The sequence below is a fragment of the Amblyomma mixtum genome, chromosome 1, assembly GCF_055824585.1.
Source record: "Amblyomma mixtum isolate Tamu chromosome 1, ASM5582458v1, whole genome shotgun sequence".
NCBI classification, from domain to species: domain Eukaryota; kingdom Metazoa; phylum Arthropoda; class Arachnida; order Ixodida; family Ixodidae; genus Amblyomma; species Amblyomma mixtum.
Window position 1 is genome coordinate 238999779 of NC_143012.1, and position 16785 is coordinate 239016563.

At 47.9% G+C, this 16785-nt stretch overlaps 1 protein-coding gene across 2 annotated transcripts in view; it reads left to right on the forward strand.

Annotated features, from left to right (window-relative positions):
- Positions 1–16785, forward strand: part of Octalpha2R (alpha2-adrenergic-like octopamine receptor) — a 268393-nt gene that overhangs the window by 227000 nt on the left and 24608 nt on the right. Inside the window, exon 1 of one of the 2 annotated variants that reach the window (XM_089565194.1) lies at positions 6569–7002. The exons of the other annotated variant lie outside the window; for it this stretch is intronic. The gene's annotated coding sequence lies outside the window, so the exon portion shown is untranslated. Of the gene's footprint in view, positions 1–6568; positions 7003–16785 lie in introns of those variants that run through there. 2 annotated transcript variants of the gene reach the window in all.

Genomic DNA, 16785 nt, shown 5'->3' on the forward strand with positions numbered 1-16785 from the left:
CAGTATATGAGTAGCGATGTAGTCGTTAGTAACGGTAGAGAATAGTTGATAGTCCATAAACAATTCCTCCGACGTCATGTTCCAGGCGATACACAGTTGGAACAAAACACCAAGCTCCAGCACTTGGAACGCACTAACCACGCCTTACGCGACGCATACGTAACAACGCCGCCAGGGAATAAGGGAGCCCCGCGCTACGGGAACATTGTAGCGACGTTTCATTAATTTCCGGTCCCGGAAACTTACGTGTGCCACGCGCACGGCTGCTACCACTGGAAGAAATTCTACGACTGCTGTTAGGGCTCTGCGGGCATCGTCGCCACAGGGCGCGACATCGGCTTCTCTAGCAAGTTGTGGTCGTCCATATTTCTTCCAACTTTCGCGACTCTCTGTGCTGATTACGATCGCGTTGAAGATGTTAGGAGTAGAGTTACCGTGCAACTGTGGTTTCATAAACAGTGCGCTCCTTTATCATGGAAGCATATGTACGAAAAATTACTGCTCGAGAAATTCATCAGGGTACATTTGGTGCAAGGCTAGGGCAGCGAGCATTTGCGCCCGTCGAGAGTTTTGTTTGTTTCTTCTGCCAAACTATTAAAACTCGTATAGAGTACGGTCGACTAACCGCATTCTGCTAATTATGCATGGACTGGTAATTCACCGGTTGCGCAATGTTATGATCGCTTAGTGCAGACTGCGCGCAGGGCTTATTTCTGCCTTGCGTAATAACTTTCAACTCGTCATATTTCACGCACGTGTGCTCTACAAATATTGCACCTGTCGTACACGGTATAAATAAACTAAAAAATGGCTAGTTTCTACACTGCATTAAAGTTCACCCGCAAAAGCGTGCTCGGATCCGACCATTGCACTCAGGAAGCTTCTGGCTATATACAGTCCGCGGTCAGCTCACACGATATAAGTGACAGGAAAAGGAGAGGGGCGGAGCAAGCTTAGAAACGAAATAATAACTGACAGTAACAAACGCGAAGAGAACCAGGCGCTACGCACTTAGGTAGCGCACCATGTCAGCCAAGAGCTCCACTGTATACGTGATGGGCGGAATTTAATCAACCCCGCAGCGAAAAGTGCAGCTTCGTCGAGGGTAATTCATTTAGGCGAAACTTGAGCTTCATTTTTTTTTTTTAACTTCTCTTTCTTTTTCGTTCGTTTATGCATTTCTCGTTTCCCGACAGTCACCACGCCCGCCGCACCTTGTCGTGTCTCCTCCATGCTTCCGGATTCCGGCGCGAGAAGTGACAGGCAGGGCGTCAAGTAGGCGAATGTGGGCGACACCCTCGCCGGCTCAATAGAACTAATACGCACGCACTGCTAGAGTGCACCCACACGCACACAAGCTCGGTTGCACACGTTCTAAAACATACACAAGCATACGTTCGCATGCGTACACATTCTCTGAGGTATATGTGCTCGTCTTTTTCCACGAGCCACTCAGGCACTCACTCAACTAAGCGCACGAAGAAGCATATAGAAACCCAAGAACACTTCTGAAGGGTAGACGCGCCGCCAATTACTTTGATAAAGTCTACGACGCATAGCAGAGAGAAGCAGGCAAGAAGAAGAAAAGAAAACGAACGGTCTGTGCCTCTCTCCAGAAGGTTTAATAGTGCGTCGATTTTGGCGCAGGCAGGAGAGGGAGGCTATAGCTTTTAATCTCGCCTATGGTCCAGCGCCTGCGCTGTTTTTTGTTGTTTGTTTTTGTCTTTGGTCCCCTGTCGTTGTCGTTCGCCCGCGTAACGCGGGCGGCTAGCAAAAATGAATAATTGATGAAGGGGCGCGAAGAAGGCGGCTGGACATACGTAGTGCCGCCGAACGATGCGATGTTTTCACGTACTGCTTGTTAGTTTCTTGTACCTACCTTATCCTTTATCCTTGATTGTCATTTTGATCGACCCAGTAACTCTCCAACTTTTCTCCAAGCATTGATCACTTTGCGAAGTTCACGTAGCGCCACTTGTGTTAGGTGTGTTGCGTAAGCGAGCTGCCCGTCTTTCTATGGTCGCTCGCTCTTGGGGCGAAGTTTTACTTTGTTCGTGCAATGAGTGATGCCCGAGGATATGACGTCATGTAAGAAGGTACAGTGTCACGTTGGCGGTTTTGTAACATTAATACGGAGCTCTTTAGAAAATGAAGCTGTGCAGGTTGAGTGAATAGTAGACGGACTTGCGCTGACGAGCGTAGCCTTACAAGTTATCAAACATGGAATGTCTCATCAAAGCCAGTGCCCTAAAACATTCGAATTTGAGAAAAGCACATTTGCTACGCGGTATTAGCGAAAGCAATGAGCAACAATTTTTGGCACATTAATCTGCAAAAACACAGCAGTTAGAAATTAGTAATATATGTCGTCATTTTTTATCCAATTGTTGAATTAAATTGGGGTCAACAGCCTGCAGAATCTGTACTTCATTACGCTGGACAAATTGTCTGCTCATTTAATGTTTCGCCAACGTGTGACCGTAACATTTCTCGTCAAAGAGGAGATTAAAATTCATGCAAAGACAACGAAATTCCCTTAACTAAACACGGCCAGACAAGCACTGATTCTCTGTTTTGGAAGGGTCAGCCTCGAACAATTGAAACGGATGCCAACAACGAGACTGTCGCCTTCTACATCAAAGAAAGCACGCGCAAAGCATTGCATCAAATAGCGAGATTACTTGCAATCACTACAGTACTTGTACGCAGCCCAGGAGATTATTGAAAGTCTAGGTTAACTGAATATTTTTGGTCTGTTGGGATTAGAGCTAACTGACCGGGAGCCAAAACCTCAGCGTGGAACCATCAGTGCAGAATTTTCCAAATGTATTGAAACGAAGATCACTTCCTGTTCCGCCTTTGTGAATAGTGGCGAAAACTAGTTTTATCATTTAGAGCTTGAAGTGGAACGACAAAGCATGTCATGTCATAAACTCTTCATCAAGAAGGAAAGTAGCGCCGTCTTGAATATGATTGCTATTCGGAAGTTTTAATCACATTGATCTTCTTGAACGTGGACAAACCATAAACGCGACTGGTCAAGTCTGATGAGCCCAAAAAGCTAAGGCGTGCATTTCACGATATGTGATCCGGTATAAAATTCGTCTCTGGGCTGACGAGCCCATAGTCGCGAGATCGAATCCTGTCCGAGGCGGATGCATTTAGATGGGGGAGGAATGCAAAAACGCTCTTGTGTTCTAAGCTCCGTGCACGTTACAGAACCCCGGGCGCTCGAAATCAGTCCAGAGCCCTCCACTGCGGCGTCCTTCATAGTCGACATACCATACCGTATGATACCATACCATGCCATACCATACCATACCGCCGCCGCGGTGGCTCAGTGGCTATGGTGCTCGGCTGCTGGCCCGAAAGACGGCGTCTCTCATAGCCTTAGTCGCTTTGGGACGTTAAACCCCATAAACCAAACCAAACCAAACCATACCATACCATACCATACCCCGTCATTATATCATACCACACCATACCACACCACACATACCGTGCTATGACGTAACATACCATGCCACGCCATACAGTACCATACCATAACATACCATACCACGCAAGTCCGCGACATACCATACCATACCAAACCATACCATGTTGGTTGTTTTTAATGCACCAGCACGTCGCTGGTGGAATCCGTACCCATGACTCCCGAACTTCTTACGGTGCTCTACCAACTGAGCTACGACGGCAGTTGTCCAGACTTCTTTGTTTCGGGGGTATTTAACTTGCGTGTAAGCTCACCTTAAGAGTGTTCACCAGCGCCACCCTCGTCCATAGAGGCGGGCATATAATGTCGTGTATTAGTGCGAGCGTCGCGAGGAACGTGATCTACCAGTACGGGCGGCAGCTTTGCGCGAACCCTGTTATGCTAGCTATAGCAATAAAACTGCCAAAACCGAGGTTCTCGTTAAGCAGTGCCAAATCAAAGTGGTGCGCCTGGAGCCCCACTATAGCCAGACCACTATAGCCTGTCATCAGTTGGCTGCACTATGTACTACACTTCAAACGCGGCCCTTGAAATTTTAAATCGCCGTGATGTGTCAGGTGGCAGCGACATGTTATGAAAAGAGAGTGATTAAGCCCGACAACGCTTAACCGCCCTTTAACGCGATTTTAGTCTAAGCCTTCGTTATTCAGAGCGCTGAGGTCATAGATGCATTAAAAAAAGCTCCCAATTTCTTTCTTGCTATCGACCACTATAAGAGGATTAAAAATCTGTCCAATTTTAATTAGTTTTAAAGGGCATATCTGGGTAGGACTTATTGAAAAAAGACCACGGTAAAAAAGTGCTGTCATAAGCCACGGTGCATTTAAGTCGTTGTCCTAAATGAGCACAGGGTAAAATCTATTATAAGCCATTTTTTGTTCAAATATTTTACCGAAGTTTTCCAAACATCCAAAAACGCGTGGCTTGGTTTCCTTTTGTCTCAAGAACTTCCCCCTCACTACATGCGGCTCTAATGGAAAGATGCTCAGCTCTGGGTGCCGAGCGGTAATGACACCCAGTGTCTGGAAGTGCATAATTACTTTTGCTCAACTTGAAAACACTGTGACATCAGTCCCGCAACTCCTGTCGTCATCGCATACTTTCTCTTGCGATGCACTTTGCGTCATACGTCGCAGAAATGAACCCATCAGCGGGGAGGCCCGAGCTGCTCGAAAACTTGATTGCGATACGGTTTAATGCCGAGAGTAGAAAACGTGTGCTGTGTGTTATCAAGGATAAGGCGGGCGGCCTATCTTTGTAACTTGCCCTGTCTGTTCTGCATTGCATCATCACCAGCCCGAAAAGGGTTGATCGCGCCCTCTGACGACCGAGAGCGACGAAGACCTGCGAGACGTCAAATCGTCTGCGTGCGCCGAGCTCTACGTTGATGCTTCTGTTACGAAATAACACCGCTTCATATCTGCCGGCGAAATGCCGTGCGCGCCGTTGCTTGGGTCGTAGCGTTCATTTTAGCCCCAGCGTTTTGATGTTCCTTCTGCACTTCTGGAGGGAGCATCCATTTGCCATTGTCCCATCCCAGCCGCACCTGACGCTATTATTCTTGGCTCGAATAGAAAAAAGAAAGGGGGGGGGGGCTGCGATTGCAGCGTCAGGTTAATGCCTTTAACCTCTCCGGTCACCAGAGTTGACGCTCTTGCAGTTGAAGCATTTGTCTCTTTTTGCTATTTTTTATAGATCATATTAAAAGAGCGCTTGTTCTCTATGCCAGAATGAGTTTAGAGCTGGTTCAGGTGTACACGATGGCGCGTCTGCCACGAGTCGGCCCATGGAGGAAATTTGAATAAGTGAGTTTTAGAAATGGAGCAGAAAAACGAAGATAGAGAGGGAAAAAACCGACGTAATGCGGGAAGCAAAGCAGGGCTGTAAAATGCGGCCATCTGAAGAATTCCAAGAACCCCAACCTGTTTCCTTAAAGCGGCTTTATGGTGCTCTTCGTCCCATCTCCTGGAATTTCGAGCATATTTCTTCTTTTTTTTCGATTACGAGTGGAACTTCATTACAACACGTGCGAAACAATTTGTAGCCGGCTAATTTTACGCTCCATGTGACTCGCCTGCGAAATGACACTCGCCCCACGGTGTGCGTCGTCCCCTCACGTCTTCGGCTTGAGGTTTTGTGAGTCCCACTATTTTAATCACATGCCTTTCGCAGTCTTCAGGTCCATCCATATGACGTTCGGAGTTTCTACGACGATGTGCTGAGCGCATCCCCATGGTAGACTTTCTTTCTTTCTCTCTTTCTTTCTTCCCTTCTGTCTTCCTTTCTTTCTTTCTTCCTTTCTTTCTTTCTTTATTCCTTCCTTTATTTCGCTCTTCCTTTCTTTCTTTATTCCTTCCTTCCTTCTTTCTTCCTTTCTTTTTTCTTTCTTTCTCTCTGTCTTTTGTTCTGAGTTTGTTCTTATTTATTTGTTTGTGTCTTTCTTTACATTCTGTCCATTCCTGTCTTCTTTCGCTGTTTTGCTCTGATCACCGCTCCGTTACGTATGCCAAAAAAGAGTCCGCATCTCCGGTTCTTTTCTCTTCCTTCTTCACCCGACTTCAGCGCTTGCATATCTGCTGTCAAACAGGCACGTGCCGCTCTCGCTGTCCATTTTCTTAGCCTATCATTCTTCTTTTCATACGCCTGTCTTCAAGCATATGCGCTCCCGTCGTGTCCGCGTTCACAGCTCCTCTTTCCGACTGTTTGTTCCCCGCTTCGTTCGCTCCAACCGACTCTTTTTGCCACCGTACTCCCTCCACGAAGGTGACGAGCGATGGCATGCACACACGGCTGCCGTAGGCGCCACTGGCGCTTTCGTAAGAGGCTCGCACGGAGCCGGAGGGAAGAAAGAATTCGCGTATTCTTACGAGTGCAAGCAACCACGGTGAATCCTCCGACAAGGTGCTGTTCCGAATACGACGGCGGCGGCGACGACGTCTGGCTCGCGGGCTCATCGCCACGAAGAGGAGGGGAAGAGGGGGAAAGGATAGGGGGGAGGAGGAGGAGGAGGTGCTTTTGTCATCGCTCCTCCGCACGCGCTCGCCCAACACGTTGGTTGGGCGCATCGCCGAAGGAGGTTCGCTCATCTTCACTCACACGGTAGTAGTGTCGGCGCTTTCCCTCTCTGTACGTGGCTCTCTTGCCACCGTTCCTGTTTTAATGTTTCTTTAATTCTTCGTTCGCTCGCTGGGAGTAAGGGGCCCGTACCGCGCTGCCGCGACGACAGTGACCCGTAGAAGGCGGCGCGACTCGGTGAGGTGTGAGCCGGGGGAGCGGAGTGCAGTTCTTTTTCTTCTCGGTGCCGAAGCCGTCGGCTGGTCCGACTTGAATCTGCGCGGTGGTGTTAGATTTTAGGACGACCTCCGAGCCGCGGTTTGTCCTTGTGTTTTGAGTATCGACATTGCTGACTGAAAGAGGACCGACCGTCTCTCCATTGTCCAGCCAAACGAACGTCTGACGTGCGTGCCACGGGCTCAACGTTCGTTTTACAGTGCTTCGCTTGAAAGGTATGCCGCTGACACTGTCGCTCTCCTAGAGGTTTTATGCATGCACGTTTGTTTTTAAAGGAGGGGGGGGGGGGGGGGGTATGCAATTAACGCTCACTAATTCTAGGTAAAATCAGAGCAGGTTTTAGCCCTTTTTTTTTTTCCTAAGAAAGCAGGGAGTCGGGGTTGCATTCCGTATTGAAGAAACAAATCACGCCTCCTTCACGATGCCTAGGTTTTGGCCTTGTATTCGAGAAACCCGAACAGGAGACATGGAGTGGGTGTTTTCGGCGAGCGCGGCAGAAATATGTCGGAGAGAAAAGCGACGCGTCGTTCCGTACAACTTGTTCGTGGTGCGTGACGCCACTGCAAACGCGACATTCGCGCAGGTGCCAGAAGCGACAGACGACGTGCGAAGGCTGTGCCGGAGGAACTTGCTCCGTGTCGAGCATTCGACTGCCCTCGAACCTGTCCTTAATCTCTTCCGAATCCTGGAATCTAGAAGAAATTATGAGTTTCCTTTTGAATTCGCGCCAGAGTATAGCAAGCTCCGATTCTTACGTAATAATTCCTCGATATCTTGAATCCAAGATTTCTCCTTTCTTACCTTGCAGCCGTGACAATGTGGTTTGAGGATCCGCCTCCAGTGGCACTGGGGGTTCGATCCCCAGTGCCACTATGTGCAGTTTTCTAATGAACATAGGCTTGCTGACTTGGTGCTGGGCTCCTGCTGGATGAAATGAACTGGAAAATTTGGTCTCGTGCAGGCCAAAGCACGTTAGCTTGGTGCTCCTCAATTAAACTACCCTTGCGCCGTTAAAATCGCTATGGTCACCTTAATTTTGGCAAATTAAAATGATTAGTTCATTAAGGAGTGAATAACCTACCCGTGTAACTCTCCGATGTGAAGTTTTATTTCAGTGGAAAGCCGTTCTGAGTGACTTGCGGAGGAAACAAGAATTGCATGTCAGGGTTCGAATCCCAACGCACTGGGACTGCGGAATATGCGTACCTCTCCTCTTATATCTTTCGATTAGGCCTTGCTCTGGAGTTTTTGGGCGCGTTTGATGTAGTGTATGGGGCTGTTGAAAGAGATCTCTCATCTATTATATGCAGCGTGAAGAGCAAGTAAGGTGAGTAAGTGGGAATAACACGTGCTCTGCGTAGATAATATGTGATGAACAGGCCTTCGATTGAATAGTTGGTCCCTTTCCCTCGGCTCAGCATCTGCGCGCTCTTCTTTAAAACTATCGTTCCTCGCGTGGAGACGGCAGGAACGCGCCACGTACGCACAGCGAATTCAACTCGGTTATGGGGCTCTGCTTGACCGACCCTTATGAAAATTTCTTTAGACTGTCCATAGACTTTTGTCTGTAAAGTCTATAGGCTTTCTATAGACAAATCCGATAGACTAGTCTACAGGCAATACAAATCTTAGACAGTCTATAGACAACCTATAGATTTATGGTCATACACTTTCAGTAGACTTTTTTCTATCGACAGTATATCGACTATAAATAGACAAAAATAAATATTTATAGGAGGGCAATATAGCCTATAAGACGTCTATAGAAAGTCTATAATCATTTTTATAAGGGGAGGCTGCATTTTTTTTCTCCGCCTTCGCTGGTCTATACTTGTGTCGCGGAATACCCTCCAACTGCCTGTGAGAAAACAAAGGTACGAATCCCACTTGCATGTGGTGTACCGTTCTTCCCAGCATGCAACTTGCATGCTGGAAAAAATTGTATGCATTGAGTAGCCGCAAAGTGACTCAGTGGTGATGGCACTTGGCTGCTGACCCAAAAGACGCGGGTTCGATCCAGACCGCGGCGGTCGAATTTTGATGGAGGCGAAATTCTGGAGTGAGAGAGAAAAGCGAAAGCCTCCTTCTGTTCCCGCCTCAAGTCGGACTAAACGTCGCGAGTGCCACGTGTAATCCGGCAACTAGACCCTGTAAGTCTGGTGGGGAGCGTTTAAACTGGTTCCGTCCCTGCAGTGCAGCAACGCTGGCCAGTTCTACCGTGCATGACGTGAACTACAATGCCGCTTAAGATAGCGCGAGACACTATAAATTTCCCCGTGCGTACGTGATCTGAGTGACAACGAAGCAATTGTTCAAGGAAACGATCACGAAAATAGCCGTTGCCATGCGATATACGCAGCACAGACGCCGAAGCCACGTTACGTTGTCTCAGTTTGCAGCCAGCGCAGTGCGGGGGCATTTCGAAGGAAATGAGATGAAACGAGGCATAGTTCAGCTTCAAAATACCTGCGAAAATAGCAGTGGGGGGGGGGGGGGGGGGGGGGGGAGTGTTCGACGGAGAGGTGCACAGCTGGTGAGGTGAAGGGGGGATTGTGAAAATGCAGAGCCTCATGAGGTTAAAATGTAGTGGACTCTGAACACAGTGCCCTGAGCTGTCACCCGCAGCGCAGGGGATCAGTGATTTGGAAAACACGTGGAGTTAAAAGAAGAAGAAAGGTCCCGTGTTCTGGCCCTCGGTAGAATGTTTTCAGGGCATGGTGGTTAAAGCCAACTTCGCGTATGTGTTAGTATAGGCCGACGAAGCCTTTCGAAACACCTCCGTCTCTTTAATTGGCTGGAAATGCCAAACAAGTTCAGAAAGTTATAGCTGAAAGCGCTATTGTGGGGATTTTTGCTCGGACATGCTATCTCCTTCTCTCTATCTTTCTCACTCTGGTGCCTCCTACCTCCTTTTTTCTCCCCTCGTGTCGTATGGAGCTCGACGCCAAGTCGCTGGACGTCACAACCGTGTTTTAGCGGGGAACCGGCGCTTCTGTGCTTAGTTAAAGCTCCCATGTAAACTAGCCCGTTGTAACCAATGTTAAGAATCATTCCCGAAAGCACGCGGTCATAGCAAGGTCGGCTTTCTGTGACCTTGCTACGATAAAAGTTCGGAGTACAGTACTAGTCTCGCTGTCCAAGTGTCCTCATCCGTGTGCGTCAGGGGCGTCAGAAGCGCTCGGCTGCGAAAGACGCGGGTTCGATCCCGACCGTGGCAGTCAAATTTCGTTGGAGGCGAAATTCTAGAGGCCCATATACTGTGCGATGTCAGTGCACAATAATGAACTTCAGGCGGTGGAAATTTCCGGAGATCTCCACTACGGCGTCCCTCATAGCTTGAGTTGCTTTGGGACGTTAAACACACACAAACCCATAAACCCGGAAGCGGATGCATTCAATGCACGTTGTTTACCTTCCTAGATTGGATTCTCCGCACCAGGTAAACAACTATAGCCTGTTTCCCGCATTGCGAAAACAAAGTTCGGATTTGACTTAGATGACGGCGTTCAGAGAGGACTACGATTGCGGCCTTACGAAACACGATGAACAGGCATGCACTGCGTAGCGGTAGACCTTTTGTACAACACGAGTGCTTGACACTTTCGAGTATCCGGATGTGTAAACAAGAATGGATGGGCTGGTGTGTTTGGCGCAAAAGAAGCAAAAAATGCAGTATTTTGTTCTCCTTGCGTGATCGCCATGTTTATCTTGGTCTTGGGCACCTTTACACAACCATGAATGTTTTTTTTTTTTCGTCAATCGGGGCTCAACGCAAAATTGTCCACGATTTCGATTCTTCATTTTTCGTTGCTTTCGCTACACGGTCGACGGATGCCTGAAACAGCATGGGGCCAAATGCCATCCCGGCAGGAGGGCCGGCAAGTTTTAATACACCGGCGAGCCGGCGCTTCTCGCTAAAAGTGGAGGCCTGTTGCTTCGTTGCCGTTTAATGTCAGGTGTCACCCGGCACTGTGCATTTTGCCTCACTTCGTTTTGTAACTAGGGCCAAAAAAAACTGCACGAGTAAGCGTTACTTCGAATTGCTGAGATCGCTACGCCAATCAAAACCACCATACATGCACGTGTACACATACATACGTAAATCAAGCGTACATAGCAACAGCTCCGACACCCACGAAAGTATGGCGTTGGTTAAACGTTCCCAGACCACACTACCTTTGGGCAGTTAAAGACGTGCACATAGGATGCCTATAAAGTTACCATTGTCCTCAGGGGTGGAGACGACAATCCTCCTCATCCTCATAGGGTTTTGAGCTTCACAGTTGTCACAAACGTCCAGTAGCACGGTTGAAAAGCGGACACTCTAGGCCCAGGGACTTTACACCAGCCCTATACGTAAGTACCAGCATTGACAGAAGTTGCCAAGCAACGGGTTTGTTTCGTAACCACGAAGTCTGTGTAAGATAAGGAGAAACCTTGTCCTCTCTTTTCGAGATGTTTTGGTCTTTAGGCCTGTAGTAAGGACTCCACTTTTAGCGAGCACGGTACCTACATATGTACGTATATATTATGTCTGAACATGTACGCACATACACAAATTCTACGCAGTATGGACAGCGCCTGTTATCAGTATGCATCTGTTTTCTTTTTACTGCCGTTGGTATTAAATGTTATTAACTGGCTTACTCATCGGTCTACTCCTTCAGCACCGAGGATGTATACAGTAAACGAATGAAACGCGCATTCACTGAGTGCGTACGTCCGTTTCAAAATACGCTAGAAGGAGGTCTCGTAGTCTACGACTGAATTGAGACCTATTTTAGGTATTAAAGAATGCAGTATTACTATCCGCGGCAAGAGGACATATTCTGCGTATAGCGGCAGCTGAACATAATAATGCAAGAATAGTTAATGCAATAATTAGGAGCTATATAAATCAAGCATACACCAGCTACTTTATAACGTATAGGATACTCTGCAGAACTTGATGCTATTCACTGCGGAAAAAAAGGAAAAGTTGCCATCACTTGAAAAAAAAAAAAATTACACAAACGCAGAAATATTCGACGGCACGAAAAGTTCTGAGGTACCGAAGTAATTACAGAATTATTTCACAATTACAGATTAATAGAAGAGTTGTCCGGGTACGAGTGGACAATTCTCGCACAACTTGACAGCACTGGGATGGACTCGTTTTGCAGTTGACAGTGATGACGTAGGCCGGGCGATGTCTGTGACTGCGGTAGTAGATGGAAGCGATGGACAAAGGCCTCATGCATAGTATGGGTATATATGCCACATCTCGAAATACGCTAACAGGGACTGTTAGAAGTCGAAGGGAAATACTTGTATTTATAGTTGTTTAATTTACGGCGCGAAGGGCAGGCATATGGCAGATCCGTCATAATCACCTGTTATCCATTTCCAAGCCTGCTGACACAATCGGGAGTCTGTTTTTGTAAGTTTAGAGCGTTTAAGTCAAGTGCCGAATCTACATTTGTGGCGATGTGCATCCCTGTATCTATATAGAGACGTTCTAGCTTAGGCGATAGACACCAAACTCGTGACTCGTGACGTGTTGTCACGTCAATCAAGTTACAAGATACTGACGTGAAGCCTGTAATGGTTGCGCCCTTTCCACACGTCGGATGACGTGTGGAAAGGGCAACATAAGCACCGGATAATGCGTTCATTGAATCAGAATATCGACAAGCATTGTTTCAGAACTCTTTATCACTGACTAGCTCAGTTTGCGTAATGCCTTCTTAGTACATGACTTACCTGTATACAACACTATACTGGATACACCCAGATGTCAGAGCACCTGCTATATGAACTGTTGCGAGCGGGAGCTGAGAGCTGGCGGTGAGGTCCTCAGTGTCGCCCACGGAGCGCTTTTTAGAAAGGTCTGTAGAAAGGGGCGAACACCTGCTATCTTGCCTATCGTGTATACTTAACGTACCTGACCCAAACATGAGAAGCGCAGAGCAAGCGAACGTTGAGGTTTCTGAGAAGGAGAACTTGGCAGGCACATTCGTCTCCTCATTACCAGAAAAGACAAATCCGCCTAAACTGGCCAACATAGGAGAGGCGCTCCAATGCTTGCCCACTCTAAGCTACCTACCTGAGTTGCGCCGAACTGCAGCGCTCGTCTTCTTCCGTAAAACTGATTCGGCGGTATTCTCCAACAGGCTTGACGGTTTCTGCCCACCACAGCAGCGCGCTAGTGACGTCATACCACTTGTTTACAAGCATGAAAAGACATCTGCACAAAACCAGCTGCCCTCCATCAGTAAAGCTCAGTTACTTGACTCCAAACAACGCCAAATGATTTGTTTGGTCGTTGTTTCTATTGGGTTATGGAACTCGAGGTAGGAAACGTATCCAACAGTCAACCACAGCTTTCTAGGTTTTTTTTTTTTTGTTTCTCTTTAACTCCCACAGCTGCCAACAATTGGATTGAGTTCTTCCGGCTAGTACAGCTACTCTACTTATTGGCCTCTGTTGTATACCTTTCCTCGAGTGTACTCCGGGAGGTTTACCTTGCCTCCAGGCAAAATAAAAGACAAAAATTAAGTGCGCCTGCCGGATTACACAGCCGTTATCTGCGGATCGAAGACGACGGCAAGAACGGCGAAAGCGTCTTTCTGTGCTGAGGAACGTTGGAAGAATAGCCTATCATGCTTTTCCCGCCAGCCCTGCGAAATGCTGAAGGCGCATTCCTCCGTTGTTTCCACCCCCCACCCCCTTTATTTTTCTTATTTTTCTCTTTCGCCTTTACTTCGTTGTTTTGTTTTTCATCTCCATGATCTGGGCGTTGCCGCTGCCAAAGCTTGCGACGCACTCCACCCTGATAAGAACACACGGCCGCCTTATTCTTTTCTTTGGCGCCTACTTCTCCAACGATGTTGCTCGGCCAATATGGAGACTCCGGCTCTTTCTTTGTTTCCTCTTTTCTTTCTCGCTCTTTGCACGCGTTCTCTGCGAAGTGCTCACGTCGACAAGTGCGCATCCGGTCCCCAACCTTATCTTTCAAATGCGCAGAAGAGGAAAAGCGTCCCTCCAGCAGCTGACTGCTTTGGCTGGACAAGTTTTATTTTTTGGCGCCAGCGCTACCTCGAATGCGCCTTTTGCGTCTCCTCTCTTTTTTTTTCAGCTTCTTTTCAGCGAATATTTATTTTCGTCTCCAATAAAAATAAACTGAAAGAGCAGAAAGAAGCAGGCATGAATTGTTATTTAAAGTTCGCGCTGACCATTGGTTTTTTCCGTGACTTCTTTCGCAAGTGTTCCTTTCTAAATATCAATGCGCAGCAGCGAAAGGTGGCAGTCCTAAAACTGGAGTAGTGACCCCACGCGTAGGCACGTTTCGCTGCGAACAACATCTACGAAACGCCGCCGCGTACTGTCGAACTTGTCGTCACAAATTCTTAGCTCTGCACGCCTGTCCATCGCAAAAATAAGTGACTGCTGTCTTTGTTAAGAAGTTGCTTGAATTAATTGATAGCGTGTGGCCATCCAGGACCAAACGTCCTATAGTGTCGACGACGTCGTCGCAGGGACACTTCTTATTTTCGTCCTGGTCATTACCAGCGCTGTCAGGGTACCAGCGTGCCGCTCGCTTATTTCACGGTCTACCGTGAGTAGGCATGGTTGGCTATGTGAATTTAAGCTTTGCACCTAAGCCCGCTGCGGCCTGGTTTGATTTTATTTTGCCTGAGTGGGATGTCACCTGAGGAGTTCGGCAAGACACTTCACCGGTGAGACTAATAATTCATTTTGACATGTCAAATTCGAGGGAGCTGCTTTGAGGCAATTTAAACGCAGTGGAGGGCTCTGGGGTGATTACGTCATCTGGGATAATTAAACGAGCTTCGAAATCTAGGCAGGTAAGCCATCATTTCGCCTCTATCGAAATGCAGCCGCCACGCCCGAGTCCTAATCAGTGACTCGTGTTCACTAAAAGAAAGCCATAGCCAATCACCCTTCTTGCCTGTTGAACACCAAGACTGAGAGAAAATAGAATCGTGGAAATATTCTCGCAAGTACTGCCCCTCACTCGCATTCACACATGAGGGCCCTTTCCCGCTTATACGAGGGGAGCGGGCGCTATATTTGGCCACGTAACGGCTTTCAAGGCTGAAACGCACTTGGTGGTCTCTCTCCTCAAGATCTGGTCCAAGTTCAGGTCTTGCACATAGCATTCGGTAACCTGCATTAACTAGTTGCTGCAACGGCTTCGCTTCCTGGACGGATGCACGATGGTTCGAGCTTAAAGCAAATAAGCGGCGGGACAGGGAAGCGCAGAATGGGCTTCCCTGCTCTCTTTCGCGCGCTTTCTAAACGCGCGCACCCGTAAATTTGTCAGCGTGCGAGCGTTTGCCGGACAGCAGTATATGAAGAGGCTTAGCTCGGCTGTTGCTGGTGGGAAGTAAACATAGGAAAAGGTGGCTGGAGAGTCTCTCTACCAACGGCTTCTGTTTCGGACAAACATCACCACTTAACGGGGCACACCAGACTGGACCTCGTATGTTTACTGTATACCTATTGAGACATAGTCACGACAACATTTTAAGGGCCCCCGTGTACATTGCTTCAGTGGTACGTTCATAGAAATAACTCAGACGCTTTGAATGACAACAGCAGCAAGGAAAAAAATAATAAATGAAGCACTTCCGGGACAGTACAAGCTGTCAGACGTCCGTTCCTGCGTTTCGATGGCCTTGACGGCTCTCAAGTTCTTTCCTGACTTGCAGCTCTTACACGTGCAGGCGTCCGATGCCAACGGTTGGCACACTCTGCAATGATTCCTTTCGTTGTCCATTCTTACGTGTATTTGGCATTGGTCACCGCCGATACCGCGATACCGCGACTGGTTACTAACTACCAACCCTTACACCGCTGGTAGTATTCAGAGAAATTGTTGAGAAGTAAAATAATTAACCCGGAAAAAATCGTTGCAAAGTGTAGCCCTAGATTACGGCTTTGATGGCTCGAGGCGATGTCATGGCGGCCGACATGTCAAAGAGCGTGGACTACGAAAAAACCTCTGTTTTTTCTTTTTTCTCTAATCCGCTTATCGCAACCTCCTCCAACCTACTGCGTTGAAGCCGTGGAGACCACATCTGGAACTCCTTTGTGGCGTTTTGACGTCATTCAACTGCGAACCATCTACGTATACGTACTATCGCATTCAATATGAGTTGCAACACAAAAGATCTGGAAGGAACTCAGTTTTCAAAGTTCGAGCCCAGCTTTGCTGGAAAGTTGTGCATTTGTGTTGAAAGTTGTGCATGCTAAAATAAAGTACGCCCAATGTCTGGGCAAGTTGGTTGCTCTGTGTGAACGTTCATTGGTTTACTACAAAACGGAAACCTCAAGACTCCAGACACATTGCAACTCATATTGATTACGAAAGTACGTGAGATAGTTACGCGACTGAAGGGCGCACGGGCGCTTTCAGCCAACGACAGCCAATGCAAAACGCGCCGGCTCATTGCGAGGTGCGTTTACTTAAGTATCTTTCTCGGCACGGGCGGTGTATGTACAGGGTCGGTCAAAAGTTCCCAGGCCACAGGGTCTGCTTTCGAGCGCTATAGACGGGCAGTTACGCACCGGCAAAGCCCAAAATCTCTACAGCAGGTAGGATAAATATCATTTATCACCTCTGAGAAACTTGATACGTTTATTGCTGTCATAAGTAGCAGGATACGCCGCTGAAAAGCAGACAATGTGGCCTTGGAACTTTTGACCAACCCAGTGCGTACGTCAGCCCCGTCACCTGTCAAAAGCAGCGAGCACTCGTGCACAAATCAGAGATACAAATCATACTCGTGCTCGCGCCCCGGATCCTCAAGTAACGGGAGTTCTCGAGTAGGCCAGTGTTTGGTTCGCTGCTCTATAAACGGTCACGAGGCGAGGAAACCTACAGCTTGGAGATGGCGGCGAGAGAGAGAGGCCCGAGCATATCTCACGGCAGCACGGACAAACAAGGGATCGAGAAGCGGATTCTCGACGCAGTCCGAGCTGAGCGGAGGGAC